Source organism: Prunus avium, chromosome 5 (assembly GCF_965620075.1).
Source record: "Prunus avium chromosome 5, drPruAviu1.hap1.1, whole genome shotgun sequence".
Taxonomy (NCBI): Eukaryota; Viridiplantae; Streptophyta; class Magnoliopsida; order Rosales; family Rosaceae; genus Prunus; species Prunus avium.
This window is the reverse complement of record NC_142288.1, coordinates 14864881-14877373: the sequence shown is the minus strand read 5'-3', so window position 1 is coordinate 14877373 and position 12493 is coordinate 14864881.

The window sequence follows — 12493 nt, the reverse complement described above, 5'->3', positions numbered from 1 at the left end:
TAATTCCCTAATTTGATCATTTGTTGTCTAACCTAAAATTAAGCATTAGGAACCCATTAAGCATAGAAGAACAATTTAAACAACCAAGCATGTATCTAATCCCTGTTGTCGAATGTCCATACATACTCTTCCTATTCATAGTTCAATTCGAATTAAAGCATGGTGTATACTCTTAATTCAAACCAAGATAGCTAACATGCAAGCCTAAATGGTGATCAATCATTCAAACTAGCATATTAACTTATAAGCATAATGAATAAGAACAAAAACCATAATTGAAACTTGGAAACTAATTAAACTTGAATACTTAAGAAAGAATGTACATTACAAGAAAAATAAATTACAACTAAGAAAACATTAAAGAAAGCTAGAATTGAGAGCTAGAAAGCAAAACTAAGAGAATTTGAGGGAGAGAAGGGAAGGGAGCTCTAGAGAAGTGTTTGAGAGCTCCCCCCCTTGGGGTGTGTTTACAAGCTTGGGAAACCTCACTATATATAGGCCTAAGGAAGCTGAAAATCTGAATTAAGTATGGCTAATGCATACAACACTTGTTTTATAAAATCTGAAATGGTTGATGCACTTCACTAATGCATACAACACTTCCATTATAAAATCTGAAATGGTTGATGCACTTCACTAATAAATCCCACCAGCAGCCCTAGCTCATCTTCATGTCACCATGACCAAGCTTCCAACCAGAAATAATAGCTCATCCTGAGGTCAGCATGACCAGCAACTTCAAGGGCTTACGAATTGGGCTTCCCTTAAGCAAATTAAGACTTTAAGCACTCAAACTTGAAGTTCAGAATGTCTTCTTTCCATCTATATATCATTTGGGCCAATCCAAGGTCGGAGGAGGAAGTTAAGGCCAAAACAAATTGCTAACTCATTTTGCGCGCTGATAAAATCCATCCTGAGCATGGCTCTGCGTTTGCTAGGTAACAGACTCCATATTTATTCAATGGGGCTGAATTTTGGATATGTTATATTACACACCCATTGGAACAACTTTCATGAAGAATGTGGCCTCATCCGAGCTATGTAGGTTGCTGAAACAAAGTTTGCAATATGACCTACGAAACTGGGCTGGCAGGGGACTGTAGCCAAAATTGAGTTTGTCTTTAAGCTCTTCATCCATTCATCCAAATTAGGCCCTAACATGCATGGATTGCATCATTTACTATCCAAAGCCCTCATTATTACCTAAAGCTCAATGAACTGAAAGATAAACATAAAAAGGATTAAAAGCACAAGTTTAACTAAAAAACATAACCAAATCATAAGCTAGAAGGGTACAAAATGATATGTAAATATGCACCGATCAGCTACTAGAACCACAAAATGGCTCTTTGTAACCATTAAAATAAGTTTGATCATCATAATTTTCATCACCATAATTTGGCAAATAATCATAATGATTAAAACCATATTCATAGCCACCATGTTGGTTATACTCAACATTACTAATGTTGTAATAATAACCTTGGCTTCCTCCACTACTTGAATAAGTATCTTGAATACATGGAGGTTGTTCCTTACAACCTTGTGGGCTTTTATTCTTTTCAGGAGAATAACTTGTGATGTCCTGGTTGTCTGAGCAAGCTAATTTGTAGCCATCTTGGCTATTATTCCTTTCAGAATAATAACTTTCACTACTCTGGCTATATGACATGTACCCAAGTTGGCTATTATTCTTTTCAGAATAATAACTTTGGTTATTTTGGCAACCTAGATAAGACCTGTAACCCTGTTCTCCATTTGGCTCATGCTGAATTTGCCACTCATCGCTATCTTCCGAATCATAGTCATCGTAATCCATGCTTCAATGTCCTACCATGATAACCTGTATTTCCAAGCTTGCACTTCCAATATTCATACACCAACAAAATTGTCGGTAATATGCTTATTTAGAAGTCCCACTGGGCGTGCCAAATTGTTCACCCCTTTTTGTGTTTAGTACCTGTGATGGTAGGGTAAAGTTCCCCATTAATCCAAAGACCATGGTTGGTCAATAAATTAACTTTCTTTGTGTGTCGAGCGTGCCACCGTTAGCAATTTTTCAATTCTAACAGACTTGAGAGTAAAAAATAACTTGCGCCCCAAGCTATTGACTGTGAACAAACGATTGTGAATTTGGGTGAGGAATATCTCCCAAGTAAGTTCTTTTCTATGCCTTAGACTGGTAAGGACTTCATAATTTATCTAAATAAAACTGGGAAGTGAAGCAAAAATACATGTGTTTGAAAATAAAAACAAGTTCAAGGAGAACTGTTTGAAATACAGTAAATAAAAGGAACTGCTGAGTCCGGAAATACATCAAAATATTGGACTTCGAATTCTGCCTGAAATGCCATTTCTGAGGCTATTTTGGTCAGGCTGTACTGCACTGGATTGTGTGGCTGGACTGGATTGGCTGCACCTTCAGCTAAAAAATATTAGCTGGAAATCGATACCAATGTTGAAATTGGCAGAGCTATGATCAAGTTGAGTTGTGAGTTGCTGGGAATTCTGAGCAGAATCTCAAGGATAGTTTTGAAGGTCCTTGGTACCTTTGTTGGCTTTGCTTCTATTGAAGGCTAGAATGATCAGTGAACTGATTGTTTTGCCCTTGGCAATTTTGATTGTTTGATTGGTTGATTTGGTGTCTTTGATGCGTTCACCCTCTCTTCATATTTATAGGAAATATTGAACGTGAGTGGGTGTGGGTGGCTTATTTTTGCCAGATCAATTCGGGCTGATGAGCACTTAGAAACCATCATTCTTCATCATTCCATTTTTTGCTTTTTCTCCTATGGCCTGCGCATTTTGAGGAGAAAACATTATCTTTGAATATACAATCTCCTGGTGGTACCTAGTGGCAAGGCTTTTCCAGAAATGTCTTCTCTTTCTTCACGTACGCATGTCCCTGTTATCTTTTTGGTTGAATTTGCTGACTTTTCAAAAGGTGTTGCACATGGGTTCTAATCATTTTGTTTTGTTCCTTTTGAATTGTATAAACCAAAGGTTGGTTTTCCTGAAGCCCATTTCTATTCAGCTTGATCTTGATTCATTTCAGGTGGTGCTTCTTTGGATTTTGGGCTCTCGGGATCCGAAATCTCTTGGGCTTGATTTCTATCTTTTCTTTCTGGGCCTTAAATGACAGGCCCGATGTTCCTTGGCCCAATTTCCAAGAATGTTGATGACTGGCTTGAATGAAGAGTTTTGGCAAAAAAGTGCAAATTTTGGTACAAACAATTAAAAGAGGAATGGTGGTGTTGGAATTCATCATGATGTTCCTCCCTCTTAGCCCTATAAATAGAGAAGTCTTCAAGCTTCATAACACATCCCCAAAGAGGGGAGCTCTCAAACACTTCTCTAGAGCTCCCTGTTAAGCTCATAATTTCATACATATACATGCCCAAATTTACTTACTTCTTTTGCTTAGTTTCCTAGATTTCTATGTTATTTGCCTCTCTTTGTGTGTTTTGTAGGCAAAAAGAGCAAAAGAGCATAATTCATGCAATTCAAGCATGTTAAGGCCTAATTTGGATGAATGGATGAAGAGCTTAAAGACAAACTCATTTTGGCTACAGCCCCCTGCCAGTCCAGTTCCGTAGGTCACATTACAAGATTTGTTTCAGCAACCTACACAGCTCGGATGAGGCCGCATTCTTCATGAAAGTTGTTCTAATGGGTGTGTACTATAACATATCCAAAATTCAGCCCCATTGGATAAATATGGAGTCTGTTACCTAGCAAACACAGAGCCATGCTCAGGATGGATTTTATCAGCGCTCAAAATGCGTTAGCAATTTGTTTTGGCCTTAACTTCCTCCTCCGACCTTGGATTGGCCCAAATGATATATGGCTGGAAAGAAGACATTCTGAACTTCAAGTTTGAGTGCTTAAAGTCTTAATTTGCTTAAGAGAAGCCCAATTCGTAAGCCCTTGAAGTTGCTGGTCATGCTGACCTCAGGATGAGCTATTGTTTCTGGTTGGAAGCTTGGTCATGGTGAGCTAGGCATGAGCTATTGAGCTGGTTGGAAGCTTGGTCATGGTGACATGAAGATGAGCTAGGGCTGCTGGTGGGATTTATTGGTGAAGTGCATCAACCAATTCAAATTTTCTAATACAAGTGCATCAACCATTTCAGATTTTATAAAACAAGTGTTGTATGCATTAGCCATATTGAATTCAGATTTTTCACTTCCTTAGGCCTATAAATAGGGAGGTTCTCTAAGCTTGTAAACACACCCCAAGGGGGGGAGCTCTCAAACACTTCTCTAGAGCTCCCTTCCCTTCGCTCCCTCAAATTCTCTTAATTTTGCTTTCTAGTTCTCAATTCTAGCTTTCCTTTTTCTTCTTAGTTGTAATTTATTTTTCTTTTTAATGTAAATTCTTTCCTTAAGTTTTCAAGTTGAATTAGTTTCCAAGTTTCAATTATGGTTTTTGTTCTTATTCATTATGCTTATAAGTTAATATGCTAGTTTGAATGATTGATCACCATTTAGGCTTGCATGTTAGCTATCTTGGTTTGAATTAAGAGTATACACCATGCTTTAATTCGAATTGAACTATGAATAGGAAGAGTATGTATGGACATTCGACAACAGGGATTAGATACATACTTGGTTGTTTAAAATGTTCTTCTATGCTTAATGGGTTCCTAATGCTTAATTTTAGGTTAGACAACAAATGATCAAATTAGGGAATTAGGAACACAAGGTTATGACCACACACCATGGCTTAATCATACTTTAGCTAGAATCAATCCATTAATCTAATTGAACTTGGGAACTTATTTGCTTGAGTTATTTCTTTTTTTTCTTGTTGTATTTATTTCCTTTCTTTTTCATTTCTGTTTTGTGTAGGGAAAATGAATGGGATCATTCAATCACCAATCCTCGTGGGATCGACCTCGCACTTACATACGCTATACTACCGAACGGCTCGTGCACTTGCGAGTATCACAAGTTGAGGATGCAACTGAATCCATTTTGGTGCAGCTGTATCTACACAACACTCCCCTCCCTTCTCTCCCTCAAATTCTCTTAGTTTCTCTTTCTAGTTTTCAATTGTTGTAATGAAATCTTTGTGCTGAAATTCTCCTTTAAGTTTTTCTTAGTTCCACTTTACTTTTCATTGTTATGTAAATTCTTTTCTTTAGTTTCAAGTTTGATTAGTTTCCAAGTTTCAATTATGGTTTTTGTTCTTATTCATTATGCTTATAAGTTAATATGCTAGTTTGAATGATTGATCACCATTTGGGCTTACATGTTAGCTATCTTGGTTTGAATTAAGAGTGGACACCATGCTTTAATTCGAATTGAACTATGAATAGGAAGAGTATGTATGGACATTCGACAACAGGGATTAGATACATACTTGGTTGTTTAAAATGTTCTTCTATGCTTAATGGATTCCTAACGCTTAGTTTAGGTTAGACAACAGATGATCAAATTAGGGAATTAGGAATACAAGGTTATGACCAAACACCATGGCTTAATCATACTTTAGCTAGAATCAATCCGTTAATCTAATTGAACTTGGGAACTTATCTGCTTAAGTTATTTTCTTTTCTTTCTTTCTTGTTTTATTTATTTTCTTTCTTGTTTTTCTATTTTGTGTAGGAAAACTGAATTGGATTATTCAATCACCAATCCCTGTGGAATCAACCTCGCACTTACATATGTTATACTACCGAACGGCTCGTGCACTTGCGAGTATCACAAGTTGAAGATGCAGCTGAATCCATTTTGGTGCAGCTGAATCGACGCAACAAGTTTTTGGCACCGTTGCCGAGGATTGGTACCATTGCTTGATTCTATTTGGTTTTCCTACTTTTTATTTATTTTTATTTATAACTGGACAATTTCATGTTTTAAAGTTAATGACGTTAATTGACAAGTTGTGTTTGTAGTCCAACGAAAAAGGACAATTGCCCAATAAGCAAGAGAACTGGGTTTAAGTCCCAGCTTACACAACTCATTGGTGTTTGTTACTTTGAAGCATGAAATTGGATGTGTGTTGATTTTCCTTTTCATTTTAGTTTTTATTTCCTCATCCTTTAATTCTATTTCAAGTTTTCTGTGTTCGTTTTAAGCAATTTGGGATAGCTCAATAAAAATGGAGAGAGATGGCAACCTCAATCATATGAATGGGAAGTGTGGAGTAGTGGGAGAAGTCGCGACCTCCAAGTGCATCCATGCTCGACCTAATCGCTTCAAGGGGGAGCATTTCAATCCCTTCTCTTTACTTGTTTTGTTTTTATTTCAGTGATTTTAAGTTTCTGTTTCTTTTTATAAAATTAAAAATAAAAAAATAAAAAAAGATTTTTCATATAAGCTAACATTTGGTAACCCCGATGAGCACCTCCGTCAATACAGTGTCTAGGAGTTCTTTAGGTGACACCTTCGGTGTCTAAGAAGTTTGGGTTTTAAGCGGGACCATTGTGACCCTTCCAACTTTCCCGGATCCCCTGGCTGTATTTTCTAAGGCCCTTAACTGGTCATTCGTAAGTTGCTTGTATATTCGTGTGTTTTTTTTTGTTTTTTTTATATATATTTTTTTTTGGTTATTTTTGTTAAGTCAGTTTTTTATTTTTATTATTATTATTGTTTTAACGTGGTGTGGTTAGTCACAGTAGAGCCGCTTCTGCAAGTCTGCCACTTGAGCCTTCAAGGCAGCCACTTCCTTGCTCAGTGCTGCACACGCGTCATCTCCAGTAATCGCATGCCCAAATTGGTAGCCGAGACCGCATGGAGCACAGTTAAATTGTGGGACTCCTCCACTGCAGCCTTGTCAGACTTCTGTGCCACATGCAGATGATTTGTCGGTGTGAGCCTACTGACAGTCATGCCTCCCAGCAGCACTGCTCTGTTCGGCATTGCCTCAGCAAAGTTCGGAATCTTCAGCAAAGTTTGAGGCCGTGCCGTGTTGATATGTGGAGTTTGGGAAGACAGGGTTTGGAGGAGCCCTTATCTGGGCATTCGGTGGTGCAAGTGATAACTCAAGGTTGAGATCATCAAGGTGAGTAGATGAGGATGTGTTGAGGCCCAAAAAATCCAGGGCTAGGTCCAAATAAATTCCTAGCCCAAGCCGATATATAATTGGAAAAAGGCCTAATTTGATGTGCACAGAAGTTTGCCGTGTGCGAGCCATATCCTACATGCCATGCCAAATAAAAATCTATCACGCTAGAAACTGAGATAAAATTATAAGAATGCGTTTAGCTTTGCAAATCCATGCCAGTTATCCTATTAAGCGTTATGCTCAAAAGCATGCCAAGCGACAAGCCGTACCAAGCAGGAAATTATTATCCCACGACAAGTTTAAGTGGGCCCAAGTCACTCAAATGCCCAGGGCTTGCTTGAGTGGGTTGTGGTATGGATGGTGACAAGTTGTCATGGGACCCATGGATGGGTCGAGGAATGGAAGTCTCGGGTCACTTGGGGGGCCTCGGGACTCAAGCCCATTTTCTTAGGCCCAAACATGGGTAAGCACAAGAGAGAAATTAGCTCATTGCCCCAATTAAAATATCCCAACCAAAAGATAGCCCATTACTACAACCAAGATGGCCTAACCCTTGATAAACTTAGCCCATTTATTTGACAAGTCATATTGTTATCTCAAGAAGCCCATACAATTAGCATAAAAGTCAACAGGAGCCTCATCACTTGGGTATAAAAAATAAAAAAAAAGCTACGAAAAGGAGCGAAGGTGTCCATGTATGCAGGGTCGCTGGAAGCTTCAGCACGTGATGGGGGAACAAATTTCCAGCAAAGGCATTCGAAGGACCAAGGGATATTGGCACGTAGGGAAGGATGCCACTTTTCGAACCAGTAGGCATGTCCATTTTTCTTTCCTTTATCAGATTTGGCCATGGAAAGGGGAAGGAAGATGGTCGAAAATGGAAGCTCCCCTCTGAAGCAGTCGTCGGAAGAAGCCTGGAGCTCCCAAAAATCTCTGATTTTGTGGGATTGGGCAGAACTGATTTTTGCCACCATAAGGAAAGTCAAGAAATAGGAGAAGAAAGGAAGAGGAAAGCTTAGTTATATTGGGAAGAAGCCATTAGGGTTTCTTGGAGAAGACCCATTCCCAGCAGCTATAAATAGGACCCCTTCTACCCAACACAGCACAACCCACATCCATCAGAGAGCAAGCTTTCTCTCTCACATGCAAAACCCAGTAATTTTCGTGCTATCCTTGCCCATTTCCCCTATTGCCCTTATTTTGACATATTGGTAGCAGCTTTGACAGAGTCACTGTCAAGCTGCCGGAAACCACGAAAATCACCCAAAACTCTTCACCAAACCTCCTTGCAACCCCTCTACCCTTCCATTAGAACCTCTGTCCTTCATAGGAACCCACAGCTCTCTCTCCTAAAGTGCTAAACCCATGATAATTTTGCTCTCATGCCATAACTCTCTCATACCAAGCTAGAAGATTTACTTGCAATTTGTTGTTATTTTCATTGGTAAAGATAACCAAAGAGTTTCCTAAGGCGTCATCACTCTTTCGAGACGTTTTTGGGGCTTAATCTTCGGACTCAGATACAAAGGGGACAATTGCATCAGATTTCTCCTTGGGGTAGCCCAGCCCACTCGCTGCCGGAAGAAAAAGACCCCTACAGGATGCCATTGTTTTGTTTGTGGAATTTTTTTTTTATGGTTTTCCTTGAGTTTGCAGGAAGAAATGCAGGATATCATCCGCTTGCAGAGACGTGGTTTAAATACACATATGCTGATGAGGGAGCCAACGCCATTTCGGATTTCCCGGGCATGCTCGACCTAATCGCTTCAAGGGGGAGCATTTCTACTTTCATTTTACTTTTCTTTTTTTCCTCCGTGTTTTCTGGTGTTTTATGTTTTTGCCAGTTACTTTCATTTTCTGGTGCTTTGTGTTTTTTGCCTTTCCCTTTCGGCTGTCATCTTTGTTTTATTTAAGTTTGGGAAGTGTGTTTTCTTTTCCGTTTGTCGTCTTTGTTTGATTTAAGTTTGGGAAGTGTGTTTTCTTTGTCTCTTTCTTTTTCCTTCTGCAACTTTACTCTTTTATTTCCAAAACAAAATAACAAAAACAAAAACAACAACAAAAAAAATACAAGGGAAAGGCGAAATAAACAGGCACACCAATAATACATTAGAAATCACTTTTTCACAGTGCTCGGTGTCTCGACCATAGGAACCTTTAGTTTGGCCCTCTGGATGTCCTCTTCTGGGCTTTCACGCACAGCCTCTTGGGGCTCATCACTTGAGCTCCCAAAGATCGCACTCTTAGCTTGAGCGTAACTACTTTCGCGATCTGCTTGCTTGCGTTTACCCGGTCGGTCTAGGTCCTCCAGCTGCTTACGCATGTCTCGAGAGTACAACTCTACCATCTTTGATATGTTTTTATTCTTGTCCCGCAATACTTCTAGCTGGTGTCGATTCACCTCCACTATCCTTGCCCTCTCTCTTTTCAAACTTTTTATAGCACTCTGACACTCTTCAACCATACTTCGCTCCGCTGCCAACTGACCTTTCAGCACCTCTACCTCATGGGACTTTGCAAGTAAGCGATGACCCAAACTTGCGACACATGCTGTACTCTGCACGCTCAGTGCCAGGGCATCACTCGTGACCCGGTTGTCATCCCTTGTTCCCAACACACGTATATCTTTGGGGGTCACTCAATTTCTACCAACTCCAATGGCAACATCGTTGTCCATGAGTATTGAGTCAATTACTGTCACAGGCCCCCGTGCGGAGGCAAAGTAGGGCATCCATACTAGTGCCGCTGCTTGGCCCCATATCTGAGTCGGTGGAACTAGGTTGAGATCCAATGAAAATGGGTAGGAAGAGGCCATTTGATTTCTCACTTTCTTTTCTTCTTTCTTTTCTCTTTTGTGTGTTTCTGAGTTTGTGTGTTTTGCCCCCTCTTTCTCTTTCTCTTTAATACACTTAGTTTCTGCTTAGAAGTACATTGTTAATACCATGTCATAGAAGTACAGTGTAGAAGTTCCTATAAATTACATGACTGCCATTGATTAACTTAAAATAAGCCCAACACAAAAAACCCAAAACAAGCCCAGCAAGCTCGAAGTACATTGTTAATACCATATCATAGAAGTACATTGTTAATACCATTTCATACAAAAAAACTCAAAAAACCCAAAAAAAAGGCCCAGCAAGACATCCAATATCCTTTGCAGAAACCACCTCCAATTGTTCACAGTTTCACCAGAAACAATCGCAAAGGCAAAATGAAATACATTTACAAGAAGAAAAAAAAACACTTTTAATACTATGTCATAACACTATCTTCCTAGTAAAAATTACATTATGCATATCATAAACTTCAAGTGCATAGCTATATATAGAGCAAAATATAGAGCATGCTTTGTTACTGAAAATCTGTTAATACTATGCCATAGAAGTACATTGTTAATATTATGTAATATTATGTCATAGAAGTGCACTGTTAATACTATGTCATAGAAATCATCTCAGTAGCATGGTATGAACAGTATAACAATTGTTCATACCACTTACTGGAAGTTAACAACTACGTCATTTCATTTGCATAATAGGTACGATAAAGAATCCAAACAGTACACAAGCTAAGAAAGATGCCTACTTGAGCGAGAGGGAGAATGGGGGGCATTTCCCCTGAAATAAGAAGGATGCCTACTTGAGTGAATTCACTGAATTGTAATCCTAATCAATGACCCAACTAACATGCTTTAGGAGCCTAAGGCTATTTGTGTATATAGATAGATACATGCATATTGATATATACATGTAAGACATACATTAGAAAACTACACGGGCAATCATGCGTACAAGAACACAGAGACATGTCAATATGTAGATACATGTGACAACAAATACTATATTATATTATTCTAAAATAGAAAAAGCAATACAGCAATGACTCATATTGACTAATTAAGTATTTTACTCCAAGAACTCATTCCAAAATTATGACTACCACCAACTCTACCTTCGTCGGCGCTCCAAAGAATGAAGAATAAAATTGAATCACCATATCTCCATTGCCAAAATCTCAATTCAATCATACACTAAGCAAACACATAAATTAACAACAACAAAAAATTACGAGAAATTAAAAATTTCACAGTAACCTCTAAGAGCTTTTGTGTATGAGAGATTGAGTAGTTCTTCAGAGAATCTCTCTCCTGGTGGCGTATCCATACTGAGATTGATGAATTTTATCCAACGATCAATCCAAGTACGATCCCTGCCTTCTTTGCCAGACTCATTCCTCTAGAGGAGTTCTTAGTTTCGTCTCCGTCTGCATTGAGGTTGATGTGGTTGACATCGCTCGGATTCGATGACGCTGGAGAAGGAATTGGAGGTGTGTCTTCGACCGATGGAGATTGAGACGGAGATGATTGCGGTAGCGTCGGAGATGAAGAAGGATGGTGCGTTCATTGGAGCGTCTGAAGGAGATGGAGGAAGGGAAATCGGAGATAGAGTTTTGGGCGAAGGGAAATCGGAGATAGAGTTTTGGGCGAAGGTGAATCGGCGACGAGTTGTGGTGATGGAGTCGGCGAGGGCTGTGGTGGAGATGATGAAGATTAAATGGGAATTGGACTAGGAGAAAAGCCAGAAGCAAATCTCGATTGTTGAAGAAGAAGAAGAAAGTTCGAGATGTGTGTTGATGAAGATTGAGTTGATTAATAGACAAGGCAAAAGGGCAAAACAGTAATCCAACATAGCTGTTGAATTTAAGAAATCGACAGCTGTCAATTTTTGTGTTTATTTTGGGTGTGTTTATATATATTGAATGGTATAGGGTTTCTTTATAGAACTATGTCTAGAAATGGGTATTTAATCAATTTCCTAAAATTAGTATTTAACCAATTTAAAATATGAAATTCATGATAATTATGAAGATAAGACAAATTTTATGAAGAGCCCCCTCTAATATGAAATCTTAGCTCCGTCATTGACTCCATTCCAAACTAACAAAAAAGAAAAAAGAAAGAAAATTGAGCACGATTCTTTGAAGCTATGATTCATCAGCAAGTGAATGTACGTACCGTACACAAGAAGAAGGGTCCAATGTGGTGAACATGCAGACTCGTTCCCATTTTTCAAATTGGTGATATCATTTTTGGGGTGTAACTGTGTAGGTTGTTAGTCTACATTCTACAACCACACAGGCAACTAAAAGTTAGTTTAAACGGGATTTATGAAGTTGGAGAAAAGAAACGCAATTAAGAATAAAATTAAGATGTTTAACTTATTGCTGTCAATTTAGGAATGTGTTCCCTTCTGTAGACTTCAGAGGCAGTAAGGAAGCAGGAAAATTCTGCCAAATATCTTGATTTTTCTTTGCTTCTACACGCTTTCACCTCTCAAAATCGGAATACTGCCTTTCCTTCCGAAACTGTGTTCTCTTCTCCGCTCTCCAACAATTGCTAGTCAAAGCAGACTTTTAGTACCCATGTGTTTTTCATTTGCACCCGAATTTGAATCCATGACCTCATAATTATTAGATTAAAGTACAA